The 27,477-nt window shown below is 43.7% G+C and overlaps 1 long non-coding RNA gene across 1 annotated transcript; it reads right to left on the reverse strand.

Annotated features, from left to right (window-relative positions):
* Positions 1-11,725: 11,725 nt before the first annotated feature.
* LOC142697925 (uncharacterized) lies at positions 11,726-17,300 on the reverse strand. The gene is made up of 4 exons (XR_012865614.1): positions 16,130-17,300; positions 15,788-15,990; positions 14,627-14,721; positions 11,726-12,233 (listed from the first exon to the last, which is right to left on the reverse strand). It is a non-coding gene; the product is annotated as an uncharacterized LOC142697925 (long non-coding RNA).
* Positions 17,301-27,477: the final 10,177 nt, after the last annotated feature.

Below are 27,477 nucleotides of genomic sequence, written 5' to 3' on the forward strand. Positions count from 1 at the left end.
CAATATAGCGTTATTTAATGTGCAAGGTGAATACTGTAAAAAATGTAAATCGCCAAAATCGCTGTTTCTTGGTCAACTTAGCTCTAAAAAATTTTGAATGAAAAGTGATCAGAAATTTCTACGTACCAAAAACTGCTACCAATAAAAACTACAGCTCATCCCGCAAAAAATAATCCCTCACACTGCTCAATCAGTCAAAAAATAAAAAGTTATGGCTCTTAGAATGTGGCGACACAAAACATTTTTATTTGAACTAAACGCTTATTATCAATAAAAGTAGTAAAATATTTAAAAAAACGTATATAAAATTGGTATCACCGTAATCGTATTGAGTCACAGAATAAAGATAAGTTGTCGTTTGTACTGCACGGTGAAAGCCGTAAAAACGAAACCCAAAAAACAATTGTGGAAAAAGTTTGTTTTTTATGTCATTTGGCTGCTCTGAATTTTTTACCTCAGATTGTGTTGGTCATCAAGGCTTTTCTTAGAAGGATGGGTTTTGCTGTGGCATTACCACTGTCATGTTGGTATCTCCACACGTTTGATGGCTTCTGCTTTCGGATTATTAAGTATGGTACTGTGCTTTTCCTCAATTAACGTCAGAGGACTTAAAAGCCCCTTTAAAAGAAGCTTGTTATGGCGTGAGGCCAAGGCTTTAAAATGTGACGTTCTATTGGTGTAGGAAACACATTTTCATGTGGAGAAAATTCCTAAATTCTCGAATAAATTTTTCCCACATATTTTCACCTCTTCGTGCCCGGCTAAACGTAAGGGGGTTATGATCGCTATTAAAAACTCGGTAGTTTGCACTTTTAAATCTCTTATTAAAGATCCCCAAGGAAGATTCTTGGGATTGGTGTGTGAAATCAATAACATACTGTATACTATCTTTAATGTGTATTTCCCCAATAAACGCCAACATCATTACTTGAATTCCCTACTCCCGAAAATCAAGGCGTTAACACAAGGTATGCTAGTTGTAGGTGGAGACTTTAATATGACTATTGACCCAGATATAGACTCCACTGCTAGAACTAGACAGTCTTCTCCTTTTGCATGGTCTTTGTTAGAGGGAGGCCTGTATGACGTGTGGAGATGCCAACAGGGGGTGAGAGGGATTATACTTTCTTTCATGTTTCTAGGATCGATTTGTTTCTGGGTAATAATAGGGCACTCCTACAGTCACAATCTTCTGTAATTGGACAGATAACCTGGTCTGATCACGCTCCAATCTCGCTTTCCATAAATGAGAAAATGTCGTATTTTCTTCCTTCACAATGGCGTTTGAATGATTACATACTCCATCACTCTGATCATGCCCCAACCTTGCTAAAAGAATTGAAGCATTATTTTTCAGACAATGTGGGTTCTGTTTCATGTCCTTACATTTTGTGGAATGCGTATAAAGCATTTATGAGAGGGTTATTGATTAAAGCTTGTTCTCAGGCTAAGGCCGGGTTTACACGAGCACACAAAAAAAGTGCAGTTTTGCGTGCGCAAAAGGCACTTAACAGCTCCATGTGGCATCAGAATATGATGCACGGCTGCGTTAATTTCGCGCAGCCGCCATCATTATGACACTCCGTTTGGATGTTTGTAAACGTGCTTTTCTGTTTTCATTCATCCTTTTCAGTGCTGTTGCGCGTATCACGCTTGTCCCACGGAAGTGCTTCCGTGTGACATGCGTGGTTTTCACGCACCCATTGACTTCAATGGGTGCGTGATGCGCGAACAGCGCACAAATATAGAACAGGTCGTGAGTTTTTCACAGCGGACTCACGCTGCGTAAAAATCACGCACCTATCTGCACGGCACCATAGACTATTATAGGTCTGTGCGACGTGCGTGAAAATCACGAGCGCTGCACGGACGTATAACACGCTCGTGTAAATGAGCCCTTAGAGAAAGAGGGAAAAGGAGATTTTTAATATCACTAATCAGATAGCAGTTATAGATTTAAAAAATAAAGCTACGCCCACACCTGCTTACCCTTCAGAATTGAGGACCTTGCGTTTGACATTACAGTCATTGCTTGCGTCTCAGTACGACATTTATCTCAAACGCATGCAAATGACTACCTATGCACATAATAATAGAGCCGGTGCTTTTTTGGCTAAAAAAATAAAAAACAGTCCTCGCCACGCTCCCGCATTATGTATCTCTTGGATAAAAAGGGTAATAAAGTTATAGATCCTAGGCCGACAGCCGAACAGTTCCAATCTTATTATAGTGCCCTTTACAATACGGTAGTCACCCCTCCTAAACCAGATAAGGATCCCACGTCCCCAGCTAATTTTCGTCCTATTTCTCTGTTAAACTCAGCTATTAAAATATATGCAAAAATCCTCTCGACTAGGTTGTATCATATTATTCCTCAACTGGTTAAATCAGATCAAGTTGGGTTTGTGGCGGGACGTCAGGCCCCTGATGGAACTCGGCAGTTTATGGACTTGGTTCAGTGTGCAGAGACCTCTCGGACGCCTTCTCTGCTTCTTGCTTTGGACGCAGAGAAGGCGTTCGATAGAGTACATTGGGGCTATCTGTCTCAGCTTCTTGAATATTTTGGATTTAAGGGTCGTATAAAATCCTCCATTCTTGCATTATACCCATTTCCCTCTGCTAGAGTTCTCTCTTCGGGGTTTTTGTCTGACCCTTTTATAATAAAGAACGGTACGCGTCAGGGTTGCCCACTCTCTCCCATTGTGTTTGCCTTAGCGATGGAACCCCTCGCAGATCGAATACGACTTAATCCAAAAGTTCAGGGCATTAAAGTAGGATCTAAGGCTCATAAAATTGGTCTTTAGGCTGATGATGTGCTCCTGGCAGTCTGTGACCCCTTTAATTCTCTATCCGCCATCCAAGATAACCTTTCTCATAGTTACATAGTTACATAGTTAGTACGGCTAAAAAAAGACACATGTCCATCAAGTTCAACCAAGGGACGGGAAAAGGGTCAGAAAAAAATTTCAACACATAGGAGCTAATACTTTTTTGTTCTAGGAAATTATCTAACCCTTTTTTAAAGCCATCTACTGTCCCTGCTGTGACCAGCTCCTGCGGTAGGCTATTCCATAGATTCACAGTTCTCACGGTAAAGAAGGCTTGTCGTCTCTGCAGGTTTAACCTTTTTTTCTCCAGACGGAGGGAGTGCCCCCTTGTTTTTTGAGGGGGTTTTACATGGAACAGGATTTCACCATATTTTTTGCATGTGCCATTAATATATTTATATAAATTAATCATGTCCCCCCTTAGTCGTCTTTTTTCAAGGCTAAATAGGTTTAATTCTTTCAATCTTTCCTCATAACTTAGATTCTCCATGCCCCTAATTAGCTTCGTTGCTCTTCTTTGTATTTTTTCCAACTCCAGGGCATCCTTTCTATGAACTGGAGCCCAGAACTGAACTGCATATTCTAGATGAGGCCTCACTAATGCTTTGTAAAGTGGCAATATTACATCCCTGTCCCGCGAGTCTATGCCTCTTTTAATACATGACAATATCCTGCTGGCCTTTGAAGCAGCTGATTGACACTGCATGCTGTTATTTAGTTTATGATTTACAAGTACACCCAGATCCTTCTCAACAAGTGAATCCGCCAGTGTAGCTCCCCCTAGGACATATGATGCATGCAGGTTGTTGGTACCCAGATGCATAACTTTACATTTATGTACATTAAACTTCATCTGCCAACTGGATGCCCAAACACTTAGTTTGTTTAAATCCGCTTGCAATTCACGAACATCTTCCATAGACTGAACTATATTACATAGCTTGGTGTCATCTGCAAAAATAGAAATAGTGCTATTAATCCCATCCTCTATATCATTAATAAATAAGTTGAATAATAGTGGTCCCAGCACTGAACCCTGGGGTACACCACTTATAACCGAGGACCATTCAGAGTAGGAATCATTGACCACAACTCTCTGGATACGGTCCTTGAGCCAATTATCAATCCAATTACAAACTATATTTTCTAAACCTATAGTCCTTAATTTACCCATTAGTCGTCTATGGGGGACAGTGTCAAATGCCTTTGCAAAGTCCAAAAACACTAAATCCACAGCGGCCCCTCTGTCTAGGCTTCTGCTCACCTCATAAAAACAGATTAGGTTAGTTTGACAACTTCTGTCCTTAGTAAAACTGTGCTGGCTGTCACTTATAATACTATTTTTTTCACATAATCCTCTATATAGTCCCTCAATAGCCCCTCAAACATTATCCCCACGATAGATGTTAAGCTTACTGGTCTATAATTACCCAGGGAAGACCTAGAGCCCTTTTTGAAAACAGGCACCACATTTGCCCTGCGCCAGTCCCTTGGCACTATTCCAGTCACTAGAGATTCTCTGAATATTATGAAAAGGGGGACAGAAATAACTGAACTAAGCTCCTTAAGAACTCTAGGGTGTATTTCATCTGGTCCCGGGGCCTTGTGCACATTTATTTTGTTTAATTTAGCTTGGACCATATCTACATTCATCCAATTCAGTATATCAACTGATATATTAACAGCACTGGCACCGGCTACATCAGCTGCTCTTTCTTCTGTTGTATATACAGAGCTAAAGAACCCATTTAGTAACTCTGCCTTCTCTTGATCCCCTGTGACCAACTCCCCATTACCATTATCTAGGGGTCCTACATGTTCAGACCTTGGCTTTTTAGCATTTATATACTTGAAGAATTTTTTACTATGTTTTACTATCCTTGGCCACCTGCCTTTCATTTTGTATTTTTGCTAATTTTATTACATTTTTACAGATTTTATTAAGCTCTTTATATTTTACAAAGGCTGCAGATGTACCCTCAGATTTGTATTTTTTAAATGCCCTTTTTTTGTCATGTATTGCCCCTTACACAGAAGGTGTAAGCCATGTGGGATTTAGTTTTAGTCGTTTATACTTGTTACCTATAGGAATACATTTTGCACTATAATTACCCAAAGTAGATTTGAAAATCTCCCATTTATCATTTGTCCCATTATTTGACATTAGTTCTTCCCAGTCTATATCCTGAATTGCAGCCCTCATCCTGGGGAAATTGGCTTTCTTAAAAGTAAATGTTTTTGCCCTCCCAGCCTGCGTTTGTTTTTTACAGTATAGGTAAAATGTAACTATATTGTGATCACTGTTACCAAGGTTTTCACGAACATTGACATTCCCAACAAGATCTGCATTATTAGAAATGACCAGATCCAACAGAGCTTCACCTCTAGTCGGGTCTTCCACAAACTGGCCCATAAAATTTTCCTGCAACAGGTTGAGGAAATGTCTCCCCTTTGCAGTTGAAGCCGAACCATGACACCAATGAATATCCCGGAAATTAAAATCTCCCATTATCACTACAGTACCCGCCTGTGCAGCCCGCTCCATCTGTTTATATAGTTGACCTTCCATCTCCTCAGTTATATTGGGGGGTCTATAGATTACACCAAAAGTAATTTTTTCAGTGTTTACCTCCCTTTCTAGTTCCACCCACAAGGTTTCAACCTCCTCACAGTATTCACCCACTATTGTCTCTTTCACGCTCGCCTTCATATCACTTCTCACATACAGACATACACCACCGCCTTTCCTATTTATCCTGTCTTTCCGAAAAAGTGTAAAACCCTGTAGATTTACAGCCCACTCATGTGAAGAGTCCAGCCATGTTTCAGCAACACCAACTATATCTATATTTTCTTCCAGTACCAAGGCCTCCAGCTCCCACAGAGAAAAAAAAAAAAAATGTCTAACCAACCTGAGTCCATATTTGGACCATCCACTCCAATCAGTTATTTTATTAACCTCTAATATATTAAAGGGGTTGTCTGAGATACCAACATTTTTTCAAAAACTGTGTCATACATTACCCCTTATACAGACAACCTAAATAAAGCATTATTTTTAAAAAAAATTCTACTTCGCACATTTCTGCTTTGAGTTTAGCACAGCTTGTTTACATGCAGTTCAGCTCTGGTTTGTTGATCTTTCCTTGTTATGAAACTTTTTTCCCGTGCACGCTCATTGCAGGCTGCAATGAGCGTGCACGTACCTTCCAAGAGTTCACGTGAGCTGTCCTTGCTCCTCCCGCTGACATCCTTCACTGGACTTGTCTCCTTGCTGACATTCTTGAAGGATGATGAGCAAATGTTCTCCTCCCCCCCCATTATGTTTTTCACATTTATGTTTTCTTTCTCTTTTCAGGTCTATAAACCTCTCCCCTCACCCTCGTCCACCCTCCTCTATCTCATGTCTCTCTCCACTAAGGCCATGTTCACACAGAGTTTCTTTGCAAGAGGAATATCTGCCTCAAAATTCCGTCTTGAAGTTTGCGGCAGATTTACCTCTCCCTGCACGTTGATTTTTGCGTCGTTTTTCCCGGAGTTTTTTGTGCGTGGTTTGCGGCTTTGTTTGCGTATTTGTTTGCCGCTTTGTTCGGGGCGTTTTTCGCTTCGTTTATCTTGGCGTTTTTTGCTTGTTTGTTTGCGTCTTTTTTTGCAATGTTTTTTGCTGTGTTTTCCATTGCGTTTATCGTAGCCTTTTTCTCGTCGTTTGTCATTTCTTTTTTTGCGTCGTTGTTTGCGCCTATTTTTGCTGCGTTTTTCGTTGCGTCTTTCGTGGCGTTTTCCCAGTTGATTTTTGCTGCGTTCTTTGCCTCTGTTTGCGGTGTTTCTCGCGTCTTTTTCCGCTATGTTTTTCGCAGCTTTTTTCGTGGCGTTTATCGTAGCCTTTTTTGTGTCGTTTTTCGCGTCTTTTTTTTGCGTTTTTTTTCTGCGTTTTTCATTGCGTCTTTCGTGTAGTTTTCCCTGTCCTTTTTCGTGGCGTTCTTTGCCTCTTTGTTCGCGGCTTTATTTGTGATGTTTTTCGCGGCATTTATCGTAGCCTTTTCGGCGTTTTTTTTTTGCATCTGTTTTTTGCGGCATTGTTTGTGGCTTTTTTTGCTGCATTTTTTGCGTCGTTTTCCGTGGCGTTTTTCGCCCGCGGCAATTGAGCGCCGCAGGCATAAAACAACGCAAAATACGCTTTCTCTGTCTCCCATTGAAGTCAATGGGAGGTCAGAGGCGTAAACGCCCGAAGATGGAGCATGTCGCTTATTTTTCCCGCAAGGCAGTTTTAATGCTCGATTTTAATGCTTGTTACAACAAATTGCAGCATAAATCACGCACCAAACACGCTTGTTTGGTGCATGGTTTTCACGCATGCATCTACTTGAGTGTAGGTGCATGATAACGCGCCAATAGAGGACATGCAGTATGTTTCACGCAGCGGACTCTCGCTGCGTGAAAACGGCCCCATTTAAATAAATGGGTCGCGTGTGCTGTGCGTGGTTTCGACGTGGTGTGAATGGGGCCTTATGCGCGTGTGTCAAGTCTGTGTGCTGTGCTTTGAAAAAACGCACAACACACGCAACCCATTTATTTCAATGGGGCCGTTGACACATGTGTGACTTTTCACGCAGCGAGAGTCCGCTGCGTGAAACATACTGCATGTCCTCTATTGGTGCGTTATCATGCACCTACACTCACATTGAAGTCAATGCATGCGTGAAAACCACGCACCGCACACGTGTTTGGTGCGTGATTTACACAGCAATTTCTTGTAAAAAAGAAGAAAAAAATGGGCTGGCTTTGTGAGTGCGTGAATAACACATGACAATCGAAAAGCACACTGATGCATAAGGGCGGATTTACACGAGCGTGTGCGTTTTGCGCACACAAATACGGTGGCGTTTTGCGTGCGCAAAATGCACTTGACCGCTCCGTGTCATGTTCATACGGATGCGCGGCTGTGATTTTCGCGCAGCCGTCATCGTTATGACACTCCGTTTGGATGTTTGTAGCACCTGGTGCTTTTCTGTTTACATTCATTATTTTACTGCTGTTGCGCGAATTACGCGCGTCACACGGAAGTGCTTCCATGGGATGCGCCTGATTTTCACGCACCTATTGACTTCAATGGGTGCGTGATGCTCGAAAAACGCAGAAATATAGAACATGTCGCGAGTTTTACGCAGCGGACTCACGATGCGTAAAATTCACAGACTGTCTGCACTGCCCCATAGACTTGCATAGGTCCGTGCCACAAGCGTGAATACCACGCGGGTTGCACGGACGTATAGCACGTTCGTGTTAATCCGCCCTAACGCAAACACACGGATGGGATTGACGCAAGTTTTTCACGCGCGGAAAATACACACGCTAGTGTGCATGAAGCGTTACTAATGGACGCTGTTAGACAGTGGCCATTAATAATGCACTAGTAATACATTTTTAAATAAATGTGAAGGACATAGAAAAAATATTGTAATAAAATAACACACACAACACTGGTTAACGATTTTATTAAAAATAAAAAAGGTGTCATTGAAGTAGTCCTTGAACTTGATGTAGTACCAAGGACCCAAACTGTAGAGGGATGCTTAGATACACTGCTCATGTGTGATACTGTTAGACCATGTATCTAAGCCTACCACAAGGTAGCCTTAGTAACATTACCCAAGCAGACAGTGTCACACATGGGCCATGTATCTAAGAATACCACATGTTAGGCTTAGATACAGGACCCCAAAACACTAATCTTAGGGTATGTTCACACGGCAGCGTCCGTAACGGCCGAAATTACGGGGCTGTTTTCAGGAGAAAACAGCCCTGTCGTTTCAGCCGTAACGGCATGTGCAGGCACTTGAACGCCGCGTCCATTATGGACGTAACTGTAGCTGGTTTTCCATGTAGTCCATGGAAAACGGCTCCATTTACGTCTGAAGAAGTGACATGACACTTCTTTGGCGCGGGCGTCTATTTACGCGCCGTCTTTTGACAGCGACGCGTAAATATACGCCTCGTGTGAACAGACAAACGTCTGCCCATTGCTTTCAATGGGCAGATGTTTGCCAACGATTTCAAGCCGTAATTTCGGACGTAATTCGGGGGTTAATACGCCCGAATTACATCCGTAAATAGGCCGTGTGAACATACCCTTATACAGGAATAAAAAGAATGTCATCTGGGGTCCTGTATCTAAGCCTACATTGTGTTAGGCTTAGATACAAGCTCCATGTGTGACACTGTTTGTTAGACCCTGTATCTAAGCCTAACAATATAGGCTTAGATACAGGACCCCAGAAGATCTTATCTAGTTCAGGACGGGGCACCGTTTAGCCATTTTTAGCACGTTAGTTAAATGGCTATAACTTTTTTATTTGTTGGGCTAACGACGTTATTTTTGCGACGTTTTTTCCGTAGACAATGGAGGTTTATTTTTTTATCGTTTTTATACACACCTTTTTTGCCATTTTAGAATTTTCATTCATAAAGTTTGAAAATAGTAAAAAAATAAGCTTTTTTACGTTTCAGCTATTTTTTTTGGTAATAACATAGTTTTACCCTAAAATAGACCTTTTATTTGTGATCGTCATTGTCTACCGTAAATTTCTATATATTACATGTCTATATTAGGGTAATTGGGTCAGCGCTAGCGTTACAACAATGATTGACAGGGGGAACGGTATTTTTTGGGGTGGGTATTTTATGTGTATTTATTATTTCATTTTTTTTTGTACTTTACTATTTTTTTATTATTATTGTCTGTCCCTCAAAGGTCAAAAAAGACCTTTGGGGAACATTATATTTTCTTTTACACCATCTTTTCCACTGTAACTGGAGCTGCACAGCAGCCCCAGTTACAGGGGAAATCAGCCCTCTCATAGTGACGATTGTCACTAATAGGGCTGTGCTGGGTCTGATTAGACCCAGCAGCAGTCTGCCACTAACGGTACCCGGTGATCATGTGACCAGTCACATGATCACCGGGAGGAATAGAGACAGCGCCGCTGCTGCTGCTGTCTCTATTCCTATACACAGCGTTCATTGAACGCTGTGTAAGAAGACATCGTAGAAGACAGAAGCAGCGAAAGCTGCTTCTATCTTCTCCTCCGGGTCCCCGGCAGTCACTGACAGCCGGAGACCCGACATTCCCGCAGGTGCCGTCCCTCTTCACTTTTTTCACTGTGAACACGCATAGGCGCGCTCACAGTGAAAAAAAGCTGCAAAGGCTGGGCGGGCACACGCAGAAACGACACGTCTCCAGTGACGTGTCGTGTCCCATCCGAGGTCTCGCTGGGGCGAGACCATGTGATCGGGACACGACACGACAGTGGAGGAGGAAGAAAACGTGACGTCAGAAGACAGGTGATCGGAAGAAAAGAGCTGCCAGAACGGAGAACAGAAGCAAGATTGCACAGGTAAGTATATTAGGGAATATTTAATGTGTGTATTGTGTGTTTAACTTTTAAATAAAAATTTATCTCGGACAACCCCTTTAAACTTGCCAATTAATGTTGTGAAACTCAATGCTCCAATTAAATAAAAAAAAAATCTTAATTTAACCCCAATTTCATGCATCATATACATTGTTGGATACTCCTTACAATTTCTCAATTGCCCGGACTCCATTACCTGAAGTATATTCTGAAGATGGCCCCTACTAGACTTACTAATATTTTGTATAAACGGAGATTGTTTCCCACTCAAAATATTTCTCCACTGTCCTGACAAAAAATATATTCTCAAGTCAGGTACTGCCAGTCCACCCTCTTCTCCTCTATCCATCAAGTATTTTAACTTTACCCTGGGTTCCCTTCCTCTCCAAATTAGCTCCTTCATTAAACTTTTTATGTCTTTTCTCCTATCCATATGGGACTGTTAATCAGTGGATACAACAACTGGGGTAATACTATCATTTTAATTACGGCTATTCGATCTGCCATAGAAGGGGGTAACCTATTCCATATCTTACTTTTTGGGTGAGAATTTTGTAGCGGGTGTCGATCCACGTAGGGTAGTCTCTTCAATCAACCCATCGGGTTGACCATCAGATCATGGGCGCAGGGGATTTAACAGGAGAGTAATGGCTGTTTTTTCATTTCAAAACATTCCATGCAACTAGTTTAATTTCTCGGACAATCCTTTTAAGGAAATATTTATCGGGGCACAATGCACCATTTCTGGGCGCTGTATCCAATGTTTATCTGGACTTCGCTCTGGAAATATAGGACAGTCCACGAGGCAGCACATCATGTCTGGTCAATTCCCCTACTACTCTGTACACTAACATCTTCAAAAGAGAAGAGGAAGGTGCTGATGTGATGTTCAGGTTAGGTATTTGCCGCATTGAAGTTGTATTGTGCTACCCTGTGCAAAGGCAAAACTCCTTTATTGGCATGATGTGTAGATGGTTGGTACTCTATTTGGGTGCGCAGGCTTACTTTGTTGTGTGCTCACTTGGCAAGGTCGGCATTAATGAGTGAAATGTATACAGTACCTTAGGAAAATACAGTGTGAGAAAAAGATGTTAACAGGAGCGCTCCCTAGGGTAATACCTTGAAAAAAAATGTAAACTAGTCTTCTCACCTTGTGAACCTCTTGGTTGATAAGAACATCGACTGGATGCAGTTGTCTCTCTTTTTGTAGATTCTTGTTCTTCTGACACGGAGTACAGTATGTCTCAGGCTGGGGGATTTCTTTGCTGGACTTTGTTGTATGGTGGTGTACGTTCGTCCTGATTATGACCTCTGTTTTTGTAGCAGGAAGATGTCTTTCTTGTTTGGATGTTACTCCATGGGTTACCCAGCCTACTCATTCTTCAATGAATCAGTGACCATGTCCACAATTGATTACACAGGTATAATATAGATTTTATGAAAGTTCTTTGGAATTAAAACAAGTTCTTTTTATGTATTTGTCTATCCATTTTTATTAGAAATACAATAAATACATTGAGGTATGTTTTTATTGACATGTGTTGCTATCAGCCACACAGGAAAAAAAATATAAAAGGCCTTGGGAATCTGTAGAGGCAGCTGTTCTACAGGAAAGGGAGTGCAGAGACCCTACCAAACAGGACGAGGGGAGGAAGTCCATTGCCGGGCATCTGAAGAGACTTGCCATTAAACACCCAAAACCATTGTACTTCACCGCAGCCCTGCGAATCATGGACAAGGCTTCATTTTCAAAGACTTCTGGACAGTTGTCTTTTAATTGGATGGATCTTAAAAACCCCTTCTGGACAGTGGGGGATGGGAAGGAGGAGGTGTGGACGGATGACGTTCCGGCATTCTTAGATGGACATTAGTGGTTCATATCTGCTGCCTCTTTAGCGTAGAGACCTTGATCTGGCACATCCCTTTCCATGGCTGACGTTCTCGACACCAGGGCTTCCTCCTGCTGATGTTGTACGGTACATTCCCTTCAGTTCTGAAACAAGAATAAATAAAATGTCCTAGTGAAGAGTTGCTCTCTTGAAGATATTCCCCGTGACCCACACCAAGACCCTTTGTCTGCCAGGTAGGTAGATAGTGCGTTCTATGTTCAACTAAGATACAAAATTCACAAGTAAATCTGCTCAACTTTAAGATGCGGTTAACAGAAATGTTTAAAAACGGGGACAAATAGGGCGCCAAGCGATGGTAGAATTTTATTTAAATACACGTTTCTGGCACGACTGGTCCTTTTATCTGATCTTAACCTGACGAAGGGATCAGTCAAGTTTAGTCCCGGACCAGTCCAGTCCAGAAATACAGTCAAAATAAAATGGGCTTTACTTTACTGTCCCCGTGTGAAGTATTTGTGTTACCTTACGCTTACCTATTTTTGAAGGGGAACTCCAAGAAAAATGTGTCATGCAATCAAAGGCGCAGTGCCCACCCAAACTACATCGCAAGATTTAATTAAAAAAATTAGCTTTTATCTATTGGATTACTCCAATATGTAAAGGCCAATATCACTAACAGCTCCTGGCTCAGCCAGCAGAGGTGGGGTCCGGAGCCGAATGGGACCCAGAGCTGCTGAAGGAGGGGGAAGTACATAAAGGGGATTTGTCCGGGGTCTGAATACATTTTAGGGTTTGTTATTAAAGGGGTTTTCCAGGCTTTATAAAAATTGTAATTCAAACTGAAAATTGCACCATTTAGCAAATACCCACCTTCTAATTCTCTGCGGCTCCAGTGCCGGCGGTTCACAATCCCCTGCCGGCCTGTTTACATAGGCTGGACCAGTGATGTCCCGTATCGGCACATGATCGCACTAGTCAATCACTGGCCACAGTGGTCATGTGCCATACTTACTTAGATCACTTCTGCAGGCGATACCCTCCCTCTATACTGTCCTTACTGCAAGGTTTTTATAGTGAGGACAGAATACAGGGAATATCTGGTACACAAAGCGTATTCTCACTAACCCTGCCCCATGACAAGCCATGCCCAATGAACCACGTTCTGTCAAAGGTACGCCCTGTCAAGTCCTGTCTCAATCCATCTGAAACCGAAGTGTCCCTAGAAAGAAATTCCAAATATTGTCAACTATGCTCTATTAGGGTATAGTATGAAGAATCAGTGCAGTAGGGTCTATATACTACTATATACACAAAGCTGCCATGTGCTGAACATTGCAAAACACACTTTTCATAAAAGAGCGTTAATTCCAGTCCTGCAGTCACCCTGATGACCTTATACTGTGCCAGTACTTGAGGTAGGTGTGCCCCTTTATATATTACTTGCAGCCAGAATTGGCACCGGGATTATCAGCTCATTGACGAATTCTTGAGGTCAAATTTGTGTCTTGGTGTCACTAGTCTGAACCAATCCTACGCCACTTGATCTTTATAGAATTTTCAGAAAAAAAAATACCCCTAGCAATAAATACTGCATGTAAATAATATTCTCATTACAGTACAACAACAAATAAATGGAAAAAGAGCCATATCCCTATTAGGTCCCGCGGACATCATAGAGGTGGTCCTTGACTTCCAGTCCTGCAGTCACCATGAAGACTTTGTGCTGTCAGTGCAGGCAGAATAAACCTGACATGGTGACCATGTAATGTTTTATATGTACTACTACTCCCTGTACTGACTGATAGTAGAGAGAATGGACTAAGCTGAAGGATTCCCGACTCTTATCAATTCTTTAAATAGGGAATATGCCCTGAATACTAACCCCAAATTTATATTACATTTATAGTAGGGCAGATTTACTATTCAAATTGAGCCAGAATTATGGCGTACATGTTGTGGGCCATATTTATTAATTGTTTTAGACACATTTTGCGGCGTGCTTTACAAGGGGCGTGGCCTAGAATAAAGGGGCGTGTCTTAAACTAAGCCAACCAAGAGGTGGTATAAGGAAGAGAAAAGTGTCTAACATGTCTAGCAAAATCTATCATACATCGTGCACCACTGTGATAAATTTGGCGCAATTTCTGACTTCCTTGTATCAGTTTACACTGTGTAAAACTCAGATAGTTTTAGGCCCCATGCACACTAACTTATTTTTGCGGCCGCAATTCACCCGCAAATCTGCAGGTGAATTGCGGCCCCATTCATTTCAATGGGCCCATGCACACGACCTTGGTTTCCACGGTCCGTGCATTGCCCAGGAACCTGGACCGCAAAAACAACGGACATGTCTTATTACGGTCGTGTTTTGCGGTACAGGCTCATAGAAAACAATGCACGCGGTCATATGCACGGCCTGCGATTTGAGGGTGGCTGTGGGTGACACTCCGCGGACGTACGAGCCGTAAGTCACGGTCAATGCACCTCACTATGGTCGTGTGCATGAGGCCTTAGTAAATCTGCCCCATGGTAATACCAGTGACAGCCTGCTCTTTCCCGGTGGGGTACAGTCCTCCGCACATCTTCATCCACGTCTCATCTTGTCTGTGCCGGATACTTTTCTCCTTATACCTGAGAAGTAACAAAAACAACATCAGAAACTAAAAAAACACAATTCCAAGTATTTCTCCCCATTTCTAAAAATAACATTTCCTGCAGGTGAATAATGGAAAATATAAAGATATAAATATATTCAGGCCTATGTGTCTGTCCAGGGGGTCAGTGAGGGTCCTGCCTGTTATATGTGGGGAGGTCGTGCTGCACAATAACGGAGGGGAAAATGTCTGTACATCAATATATATTTGTCTCTAGGAGCCCCTACAAAGTCTCAGTGAGGGCCCTGTCTGTTATACGTGGGGAGCTTGTATACAGCGTTAGTAACACGCATGTCACTCCAGTATAGATATTTTGGGTGCCGGTTCTTCGACCTCACTGTCCATAGTTTAATTAAACACCTTAAGAAAATGGATCATCACCAAGAAGTTTTATTTAAAGGGGTACTCCCATCTTACAATTTATCTGGGACTCACACCTATGTGGAAAACGGAGGTCTCTCCCTGACCCTGTCCTGCTTTGTTCCCAGATCCCTGTCCCGTCTAATGGCTGCTGATTCCAGGTGGAGAATGACTTGGGAAAGGCCTCGCACGTCCCTCTCTCTATTCTGTTCTATGGAAGTTTCGGAAACAGCTGAGCGCTGTTGAACTATTTGTGTAACTCCCATAGTACAGAACGGAGAGATCTGCGTGCATGCGCATAGGTGGATATCACATAAACGTCTGAGATGGAGAAAACCCTCTAAAGAGATTATTTCATTAAAGGGGTTGTACATAATTAGAAAAATAGAGCTGACGTCTTCCAAAAACAGTGCCACACCTGTCCACAGGTGATGTGCGGTGTGTGGACAGCTTAGCCCTATACATTTCAATACAGAAAAGCTGCAATACCACACACAGCCTCTGGACAGAGGTGGCGCAGAGCTTCCATTTGGGTCTTAGAGAGGGTCTCCAGCGTGATACCCCCCTCTATGATATCTAAATATCCTTATAGGGCATTTCAGGTGTAACCAGAAATTAAGGTGATACAAAAAAATATTCCATACATGAGATTTCCTTAATGGAGATATTGTAACAATAATTACTGAAAATATGTAATTGACTTTTTCCTCCATTGCAGGAATAGAACCCGAGAAGCGACGTTTTGGACTACGGAACAGTCGATCCTCCGGATGAAATGCTGTGTGGTTGGAGCGCAGTCCCAGGAGCGCTGGTGTTGATGTGCTGATCCATGTTCTTCTTATCTGGAGCTTGTATACAGAACACGCGATCCTTCTGGTCCGACCTACTAACATATATAAGCACAGCCTAAACACACACGTAATGATATATAATAACATAACATTAACATAACATTACTATGTATCAGCCCTGATACGTCAGTCTCATCATATTTCTGGGGTCCCCGCACACAGGATATACGTTACCTCCTGTGATGATGTCACTTCCCGGTATTTCCTGTATGACATGGCTGCTCTTCCTCTTCCCGTTTCCCTTTCTGATGTATTTCCTCTTCCTGTGTGATAAGACGTGTGCTGTTGCCTCCTGCTGTGTATAACACGAGATGCAACATGTCTTATAAAACATGTAAATAATAATCGCAGAAAGCAAAAAAGATTTTGTTCATTTCCATTCACATCAATGGTTATTTGTTTGCAGCCGTTTTTCTGAGCCATACTTGTCTGTTTTTAGAATCAACTACAGGGAGATTTGAGATGTGGTTTGAGAATTTCTTTCCTATGTAAACCCCACCGATAAGGACAGCTAAGAAGCCTCAGTTATCAGCGAGCGACCCCATCATTAGACTAAGCAGAGTGCCCCCATACAGTGCCAGCAGAGTATTGTCCCTTACACAGTGCCAGTATACTGCCCCCTCATAAACAACACTACCAGCAGAGACCCCTCAATAAACCATATTGCCAGCAAAGTGCCTCCAATAATTAGTGCCAGCAGACTGCCCCCAATAAGCACTACAAGCAGAGTTCCCCCTCACAAATAGTCCCAGCAGAGTGCCTTCCTTTATGCAGCTACATCATGTAAGATCTTCCCTAGTTTGGAAGTCTCCAGGACAATCTGGGAGAGAAGACAAGTGTGATGTAACCTGGTTGCAGTGTGTAAATGTAGCCTGAAACATCACGTGTAGCCCCTAAGTCTATGTTCACATGTTACATATTTATTGCAGATTTCCATGGTCAAATTGACACATGAAGTATGAATGTGAATAGGGTTCTAGAAAACTGCATAAACTTGCAGCAGTAACAATCTGCAGTAGATTGTAATGCAAAGGATGCACAGCCAAATATGCTGCAAAATCCACATGTAATATATGGAGAAATATTAGGCCTAGTTCACACAGAGTTTTTTTGGAGCGTTTTTTTAAGTGGAAAACGCATCGAAAACCGCACCAAAAAACGTCCGAAAACTAATCTTATTGATTTCAATGGGATGCAGAGGCGCTTTTCCCACGAGAAAAAAACACTCACAGGAAAAAGCAGCGTCAAGCCCTTTCTTCAAGCGTTTCCGTCTCTGACCTCCCATTGCCATCAATGGGAGGCAAAGAAAATGGTTTTCGCAGCATTTTTGCCTGCGGTGCTCAATGGCCGTGGTCGAAAAATGCGTAAAAAAAGCGGCAGAAGGAATTTTGAGGCAGATTTTTCCACCTGCAAAAAACTTGGTGTGTAAACAGGGACTTCGTGTCCACATGTGACCTACTCTATCCAATCACAGCTGTAATTCCAGCCAAGGCTGCCTAAGATTATGTTCACACCCCCCACTTCTCCTGCGGTCTGGCCGCTGCAGCCCGATGAGGAGGGATTATAACTAGAAATTGTGGATATAAAGAACATGCAGAGGTTTCTGTGTGACAGTCTAAGGGCATGACCAGACGTGGCGGAGTTCTGCATACACTGTCCGCATCAATGCCACACATAATCTGCGTTGCAGATTCTGTCGCGGCTTTGCCTAAAATGGGCATTAAATTGATGCGGACTGGCCGTTGCGTATTGAGGGGGAAAGGGCTTCCCTTCTCTCTATCAGTGCAGGATAGAGAGAAGGGACAGCCCTTTCCCTAGTAAAAGAAAAATAAATTCATACTTACCCGGCCGTTGTCTTGGTGACGCGTCCCTCTTTCGACATCCAGCCCGACCTCCCTGTATGACGCGGCAGTTCATGTGACCGCTGCAGCCTGTGATTGGCCTGTGATTGGCTGCAGCCGTCACTTGGACTGAAACGTAATCCCGGGAGGCCGGACTGGAGGAAGAAGCAGGGAGTTATGGGTAAGTATGAACTTCTATTTTTTTTACAGGCTGATGTATATTGTGATCGGATGTCACTGTCCAGGGTGCTGAAACAGTTACTGCCAATCGTTTAACTCTTTCAGCACCCTGGACAGTGACTATTTACTGACATCGCCTATTAACGCTCCTGTAATTACGGGTGCACACACGTAATCACCCGTAATTACGGGAGCCCCATTGACTTCCTCAGTCTGGCTGTAGACCTAGAGATACATAGGTCCAGCCAGAATGAAGAACTATCATGTTAGTAAAACCAGTACGCTCCGCAGCACACATAACATCTGCGGACTTCATTGCGGAATTTTCACTCTCCATTGAAGTCAATGGAGAAATTCCGCAATGAGTCCGCAACAAGTCCGCTACACGTCCGCAACAGCCAGTGTATGCTGCGGACACCAAATTCCGCACCACAGCCTATGCTCCGCAGAATTGTCCGCAACGTGTAAACGAACCCAACTAAAAAGCTGTGGAAAGCAATGGAGAAACGTGTACGCTGCGGATATTGCAGAGCAATTCCGCCACGTCTGGTCATGCCCTAAGGCTCTGTTCACATCTGCATTGGGGTCCCGTTCTGACGTTCCCGTCAGAGGTTTCCGTCAGAACAGGACCCTGAGCAGACACAAACTGACACCGACGGAAACCAGGGGTTTCCGTTTCCATCACCATTGATTTCAGTAGTCGACTAAGCTATTGCTTCCGGCAAAACGAAGGGTCCGGAGCACAAAAGAGACAAACGGAAACCACGGGCACCGGCTCCGTCACCATTGAAATCAATGGTGATGGAAACGGAAACCCCTGGTTTTCGTCGGTGTCTGCTCAGGGTCCCGTTCTAACGGAAACCTCCGACGGAACGTCAGAACGGGACCCCAACGCAGATGTGAACAGAGCCTAATATGGATGAGAAAGGGGAGGTGGGACTACTCATTTATTATGCCCTGATACTGAACTGGTATTACTAGTATTATACCCTGTTCTATGAACTCTACCCGCTGGAGTACCCCAAAGATGCTTGTACCACTGATCGAGGTGCTATGTGTTTTGTAGTAAAATTAAATTGGTATTTGATTATTTTTTTTACAGTTAATATTTATTAAAAATTCTGTTTTAAAGTTTTTTGCCTGGCAGTGATAGTTTGATATTTGTCCAAAACCTATTTATTTCCATATTTCATGGATATTATGAGGTGGGACTACTCACCTAACCAGTATGTACCTGACGGGAGCTGCATGCGTCCATCTCATCAAGTCCCCGATCTCCTGGCAGCTCCACTTTGTACAGATCCTACAATGAAAATCTATGCAAAAAGTTTACACCAAAAAAACTGAACATTCTACTGCGGAACCAGGATTGTTGTTGTGTGGCAGGGCTGCACCTCGCCCTTCTGCTGCCGGAGGTAAACAGTGAAATAGCGCCCCCACCTGCATCACCATAGAGTGGCCATGTGGGGTAGAGAAAAGATAGCAAAGAAAATATAGAAAACCTTTATGTTTACATGTAGTAGAAATCTATTTAATACAAGTGAATAATATTTATAAAAATCGTAATCACATGCTGCGTTAGGCCTCATTCCCACGACAGGGTTTCCCGGCCGGGTGCCGGCCGTTCATAAATTGGCCGGCACCCGGCTGCATTAGGAATAATAGACCCCTAATGGGGCTATTCACACGACCGATTTTTTGACGGCCGGGGAAACCGGACGTCAAAAAATAGGACATGCTCTATCTTCGGCCGGGTGCCCGGCCGCCCGGCTCCTATAGAAGTCTATGGGGCCGGGTAATACCCGGCCATCACCGGGATGTGTCCCGAGTGATGGCCGGGTTTTCCGGCGCTTGCGCTCTATCTCCTCCTCCTCACAGCGCAGAGTGCATGTGAGGAGGAGGAGTTGATGCCATTCTGACGAATGGCATCGCTGTACACTGTGTTGCAGGGCCGGGGTGTACAGCAGGTGGAAGGGAGCGCTGCGCTGGCTCCCTTCCCCTGCTTGTTTTAAAAGCACCCTGGCCCGGCGACACCTTCGATGGCGCCGCTAGCAGCTGCTGCGGCTGCTACTACTGCAGCGACGCCACTATCGCAGAGCAGGGAGGTATCTCCCCGCTCTGCTATGTGCTAGCCGCACTTTAGCTCCTTGAAGGAGCGGAATCCCCGGGTTTTCGGGGATTCCGCTCCTGGACAGAGTGCTTGATGTCTCTGTCCATATCTGAGCAGTGACATCAGGGGAAACTCCTGAAGCGGAATCCCCGAACACATGGGGATTCCCCTTCAGGAGTTGCCGCTGATGTCACTGTCCAGATCTGCCCGGCCCGGATGCAAAACTTTATGCAAACCGGCCGGGCAGAATGGCCGATTTTACCGGCCGGCACTCAGGCTCGGGCGCGACCCGGTCGTGTGAATCCCGCCTTAGGCCTCATTCACACGACAGGGTCCGAGTGTCGGCCGGGAAAATCGGCCGATTTGGACCCGATTTGCATCCGGTTTTTTCCCTGACCGTTTTTTAATCGGATTAATTTTTTGCACTTTACTTATTTTTTTATTATTATGTTCTGTCCCTCAAAGGTCAAAAAAGACCTTTTTGGAACTTTTAATATTTTTTTTCTTTCTTTTACACCATGTTTTTCCCTGTAACTGGAGCTGCACAGCAGCCCCAGTTACAGGGGAAATCAGCCCTCTCACAGTGACGATTGTCACTAATAGGATTGTGCTAGGTCTAGTAAGACCCAGCAGCAGTCTGTCACTAACGGCACCCGGCGATCATGTGACCAGTCACATGATCACCGGGAGGAATAGAGACAGCACCGCTGCTGTCTCTATTTCTATACACAGCGTTCATTGAGCGTTGTGTAAAAAGACATCGTAGAAGACAGAAGCAGTGAAAGCTGCTTCTATCCTCTCCTCAGGGTCCCCGGCAGTCACGGACAGCCGGAGACCCGACATTCAGCTGCCCGATCGCGCGGGCAGCAAGTTAAAACCCGAGCCGTAAAAAGTCTATGGCTCGGGTTTTAAGGACCCTGACCGCTGGCCGTAAAAACACAGCCAGCGGTCGGGAACCGTAACAAGCAGCGCTCCCTTCCACCTGCTGTACACCCCGACCCTGCCACACAGTATCACCAGCGTAGCCATTCGTCCGAATGGCATCAACTCCTCCTCCTCACATGCACTCTGCACTGTGAGGAGGAGAGAGTGCGCGAGTGACGGTTGACCCGGCCATCACTCGGGACACATTCCGGTGCTGGCCGTGTATTACCCGGCCCCATAGACTTCTATGGGAGCCGGGCGGCCGGGTACCCGGCCGAATATAGGGCATGTCCCATTTTTTGACGGCCGGTTTTCCTGGCCCGTCAAAAAATCGGTCGTGTGAATAGCCCCATTAGGGGTCTATTATTCCTAATGCAGCCGGGTGCCGGCCGATTTATGAACGGCCGGCACCCGGCCGGGAAACCCTGTCGTGTGAATCCCGCCTTAATTCTGCAGTGTATTACTGACATACCTACCTACCTGCACTCATTATATTACACTCATCCATTATATACCTACCTGCACTCATTATATTACACTCATCCATTATATACCTACCTGCACTCACTACATTACACTCATACATTATATACCTACCTGCACTCATTATATTACACTCATACATTATATACCTACCTGCACTCATTATATTACACTCATCCATTATATACCTACCTGCACTCACTATATTACACTCATCCATTATATACCTACCTGCACTCATTATATTACACTCATCCATTGTATACCTACCTGCACTCATTATATTACACTCATATATTATATACCTACCTGCACTCATTATATTACACTCATCCATTATATACCTACCTGCACTCATTATATTACACTCATCCATTATATACTTACCTGCACTCACTATATTACACTCATCCATTATATACCTACCTGCACTCTTTATATTACACTCATCCATTATATACATACCTGCACTCACTATATTACACTCATCCATTATATACTTACATGCTGGCCCTTTAAGAAACGGCCTGGGCCAGCGCGCACTTGGGATCCGGCTGCCGTGAGCAGGAGACATCAGTGGACGTTAGCGACCTCGTGGTGGAGGAGGCTGTCAAGCAAGGTACAGGATCCAGCGACGGAGACCACTGGCAGGAGAGGGACCTGCCGCCAGCGTTACAATAACTTTACCCCAGTCCTCTGCAGTCCAATCAATATACTTAAAACAGGATGTCAGTCTGTCCTTGATGTTTTTCTTGGAGAGAAGTGGCTTCTTTGCAGCTCTTCTTGACACCAGTCCAGCCTCCAAAAGCCTTCACCTCACTGTGCGTGCAGATGCACTGACAGATGTCTGAGGAAGCTCTGCACTGCTGTTGAACCGATCCCATAGCTGAATCCTCTTTAGGAGAAGGTCCTGGTACTTGCTGGAATTTCATGGACACCCTGAAGCCTTCTTCATAGCAAATGAACCTCTCTCCTTGAAGTACTGGATGATCCGATAAATGGTTCATTTTGGGGTAATCTTACAAGCAGCAATGTCTTTGCCTGTAAGGCTCTTTTGATGCAAAGCAATGATAAGCAAGTTAACGACATCTACCGGGATCCGTTATATGTCAATGTGGTGATGTATCTAGACGACATCAAGATTTTCTCACCCGCTTTGACTACACATTGGAAACGTGTTCGACAGGTCTTTCAACGGTTGCTGGAGAATAAGCTCTGTGCAAAGTTGGAGAAGTGGGTCTTCCAGAAATCCTCCCTTCCCTTTCTAGATGATATAGTCTCTGACCAGGGATTGAAGATGGACACCAACAAAACATCTGCTGTGTTGAACTGGCTTTGTTCTCAGGGTCTCCGTGCAATTCAACGCTTTCTGGGATTTGCACATTTCTACCGGCTGTTTATTCCCCACTACTCTTCATTACTGGCGCCTATTTCAGCTCTTACAAAGAAAGGAGTGAATGCCAAAAATGAGACCCAAGAGACCAAATTGGCATTTCTTCAACTCAGTCTGTCTCTGCCGCCCCTATATTGCAGCATCCGGACATCTCCAAGCAATTCTTCTTTGAGGTGGATGCCTTTACTATCGATGCAGGTGCAGACCTGACGCAAAAAGGTCTTACCGGCAAGACTGTCACCTGCGGCTTCTTCTCCTAGTTATTTTCTCCTGCCGAGAAGAATTACTCTTAGAGATCAGGAGCTTCTGGCCATTGAATTGGCATTGGAAGAGTGGAAACATCTGCTAGAAGGGGTCATGCATCCTGTAATTATTTTCAGACCACGAATATTTGGTCTATCTACAGACCGCTCAGCGGTTAAATCCGCGCCAGGCCAGGTGGGCGCTCTTCTTTGCCTGATTTGAAATTCTGTTACATTTCCGTCCTGCCGAAAGGAATACTAAGGCTGACGCTCTGTCTCGGTGAATTGAAATTAACTTGGTTTTTATTTTTCCAAAGTACAATACAAAAGTATACAACATCCCAATGATACAGTCTCACAGTGTTGTATACAGAACACAGAAAAAGCTTGCACCTTTAGATATCAGAAACGTGCCTCGGACGTTGACATACTGACATATTAACAGACAAACAAACATAAAAACAGACATACAAAGAGTGGTGGTGATAAATACAAGCAATTATACATATGAGATGTCAAAAAGGAACAGGATGATGCAGGATACGAAAACCATGTATAAGTTAGCACAGATACATTCACAGAGTGACAGAGTTCTTGCGGAGCAGAAGTTGAACATGGGGTAACTCTGTCCAAGGGGCCCATTGAGACAAACACTTCTGCCTATAACCTTTAGATGTAGCAAAGTGCAATACGTAATAGAAGTGAAGATAAACCCTGTTTAGCACCTCCGAGAGATTCAGAGCCTCAGCTGTTTTCCATCTCTTGGCTATATGGAATCTGGAAGCGATAAGAATATGGCTTATTGGCCACCTATATTCTAAAGGGATCTCATCCATCTGCATATCAGTTAAAGCCAATGCAGGGGAAGGTAAAAGTTCTGCTCCCATTAATTCTGATATGTAGCGGAAGATACGCTTCCAGAATGGGTAGACTGATTTACATGTCCACCATAGATGAAATAATGTGCCCCTTGCTCCACATTCCCTCCAACACAAAGGAGAAGCCCTGGCTTGCATATGTTGTAACAGGTGTGAGGTACCAACGAAACTGAATTATCCTAATGGCTTCTATATGATTGACACATTTGGATATCCTATGTGAGTGATGTAAAGCAGCCCTCCAGTCCTCCTCCGAGAACTCCCGACCCATATCCGTCTCCCACTGAGACATGTATTTCAATTTGAGAAATGAGCTGTGGGTGTTTAAGGACAAGTAAGCTGAGGCCAAACCTTTCAGCGATGTAATATCAGAATCTGTCTCGGTGATTTGATGACTCTGATCAAGTGAAACATATTATATCGATCCTTCTCGCATCATTCTGGTGGCTCCGGTCCTACTGAAGGATATCCATCATCGTAAAACCTTTGTTCCCTCAGCCAGAAGAAGGACAGTGCTTTCCTGGGGACATAACCCTAAACTGGCCGGTCACGCAGGAGTGCGTAAAACCAGAGAGCTCATTTCTCATCAATTTTGGTAGCCAGCCATGGTCCAGGATGTTCAGGACTATGTGGCTTCCTGTTCCTTCTGCTCCCAGAACAAAACCTCCAAGTCCAGACCATCTGGTCTTCTTCTACCTCTTCCAGTCCCTGATTCTCTGTGGCAACATATTGCGATGGACATTGTGAGGGATCTACTCCTTTCATCCAAATGCAATACCATCTGGCCGGTGGTAGATCGCTTATTTAAAATGGCACATTTTGGTCTTTTGTCTTGTTTGCCTTCTGCTCCTCATCTTGCCGGTCTCTTTATACAGCATATATTTCGCCTGCATGTTCTTTCCCATCATATTGTTTCAGGCCACGGTGTACAGTTCACCTAAAGATTTTGGAGAGCTCTGTGTGGCCTGCTGGAAGTCAAGTCAGATCTTTCTTCTGAATACCATCCACAGTTCAATGGCCAAGTGGAGAGGGTCAACCAGATCCTAGAGAACTTTCGACACCATTTCAGGCAACGTGTCCGCTAGTATCAATTGTATCAGTTATTACAAAATGTTTCTTCACATTTAAGTGTTTTATCTGCTGCTGGGGCGCAATCGCCACCTCCTCAATTTGCTGCCTTCAGTCCTGGATTGCATCTTCCAACTCCTCCACGTTACAAAGGCGACTCCAAGCCTTGTAGAGGATTAAATCAATGCACAATCCGTTTTGAGCTAGTAGCGCAGCAATTAGCTTCCGACCACGCTAAGGTAGCCAACATCTTGTCTCTACTGTCTGGTGAGGCGCAGGCCTGGGCTTCACCTCTATGGAAAAGGAAAAACCCATCATCTTTGTTATCCAAGAATTTTTCACGACTTTTAAAAAAGTCATCATCTGCTTCTTCGTCACTACTCCAGTAGGACAATATGCCATCCAGTTTTGCACATTATCCACAGAGTTACAGTGGAACATTGATTCTCTTGTCGCTATGTTTTGGAAAGGTCTGGCAGACCGCATCAAGGATGAACAGGCCCTGTATTAACTACCGAGGTCTTAATGAAATCACGATAAAAAAAAAAACACGTTCATTTCCAAGCTCTTTGACTGACTGCAAGGTGCTAAGATTTTCACCAAGCTAGACTTACGTGGTACTTACAATTTGATTCACATCTGTGAAGGGAATGAGGGAAAAATCATGTTTAACACTAGAGATGGAAACCATGAATATCTAATTGTGCCTTTTGGTCTCAGAAATCCCCCGGCTGTCTTTCAAGAACAAGTTAACGACATTTTGCAAGATCTATTATACGGCTGTGTTTTGTTATATTTGGATGCCATTTTTGTTTTCTCCCTAGACCACTATACTCATCGCAAGCAATAGAGTCTTGTTCTGCACCGACTTACAGAGAATCATCTATATGCCAAGCTTAAAAAATTGCTTTTTGAGTGATCCAGACTGTCTTTTGTAGGATATATCTCTGATCAAGGAATTCAAATAGATCCAGCAGTACTTAAATTGTCTAGTCCCCATGGACTCAAAGCCATACAACGACTTCCTGAAGTTACTAATTATGATCGACAATTAATTCCTAAATTTTCTTACCTGGTGGCACCCATCTCTGCTATCACCAAAATGGGTTTCATTGCCAAAATTCGGACTTCTAAAGCTGTTTCTGCTTTCCTCAGCCTTAAACAGGCATTCTCCTCTGCCTTAGTTCTCCATGGACCGGACTACAGTAAAACCTCCATCTTGAAGAAGCAGGTCTCATCTGTAAGGAGTGCGTGCTGTTCTTTTTCAAAAAAATTATAAAGCAAAAACGCTTTCCTGTGGATTCTTCTCCAATGCCTTGTCCCCTACCCAGAAAAATGATGGCATTGGAGATCAGGAACTCTTGGCCATAAAATTAGCTCTCGAAGAATGGAGACGTTTGCTAGAAGGTGCTCATTATGCCATCACTGTCTACACCGACCACAAAAATGTATTGTATCTGCAAACGGCATATAAACTAAACCCTCATCAAGCAGGTTGGACTTGGCTTACCAAGTTGCTCTGGTTGTACTGTAATCTGGTTCGTAGTTGACTGTTTTTTGAAGATGGCACACTTTATTCCTCTGACCGGCCTTTCTTCTGCTAAACGTCTGTCTAATCTCTTCAGTAAACACATTTTTCGTCTGCGATGACTCCCTAAGCATATCGTGTTCGATAGAGGAGTGAAATTTACTTCAAAGTTCTAAAGGCCACTCTGCAAGTTGTTTGAAGTTAAGTTGGATTTTCTTTCCGCCTACCACCATTAATCTAATGGAGAATTGGAATGGTTCAACCAGGTTTTGGAAAACTTTTTCAGCAATTTTGTGTCCGCACTTCAAGATGACTGGACTAGTCTCCTTCCGTGGGCAGAGTTTGCTTATAATAACTACACCTGGGAATTCACACCTTTTTTCTTGATTTATGGACAGCATCCAAGAATCCCTCTGCCAGTTCCAACACTGTCCAAAGTTCCAGCAGCCAGTTTCACTCAATTCTTGCATAGAGGGCAGGAGGCCAAGGAGTCTATAAGTAAAGGAGTAGGCCGATTGAAGGGAAATGCATACAAGAAGTATAGAGTTCCTCCACAATTCCACCCAGGAGACAAGGTCTAGTTATCCACCAAGTACATTTGTTTGAGGACCCACTGTTTTAAATTGGATCCTTGGTTTTCTACAAGCTCCGACTCCCACAGTCTTTGAAAACTCCCAAATGTTTTCATGTGCCTCTTCCCAAGTGCCTCTTCACTTCTCCAAGAAGTTTCCTCGTTCTCCTGCTTCCTCCACTCCTGATAGAGAGTATGAAGTCAACGGGATTCTGGGCACCAAGAGGTCCAGAGGGAAGCTCCGGTACCTGGTCAATTAGAAAATCTTTGGTCTGAGGAGAAATGTTGGGAACCTGAGGAAAAT

This window comes from Rhinoderma darwinii (genome assembly GCF_050947455.1).
Source record: "Rhinoderma darwinii isolate aRhiDar2 chromosome 9 unlocalized genomic scaffold, aRhiDar2.hap1 SUPER_9_unloc_1, whole genome shotgun sequence".
Classification (NCBI taxonomy): domain Eukaryota; kingdom Metazoa; phylum Chordata; class Amphibia; order Anura; family Rhinodermatidae; genus Rhinoderma; species Rhinoderma darwinii.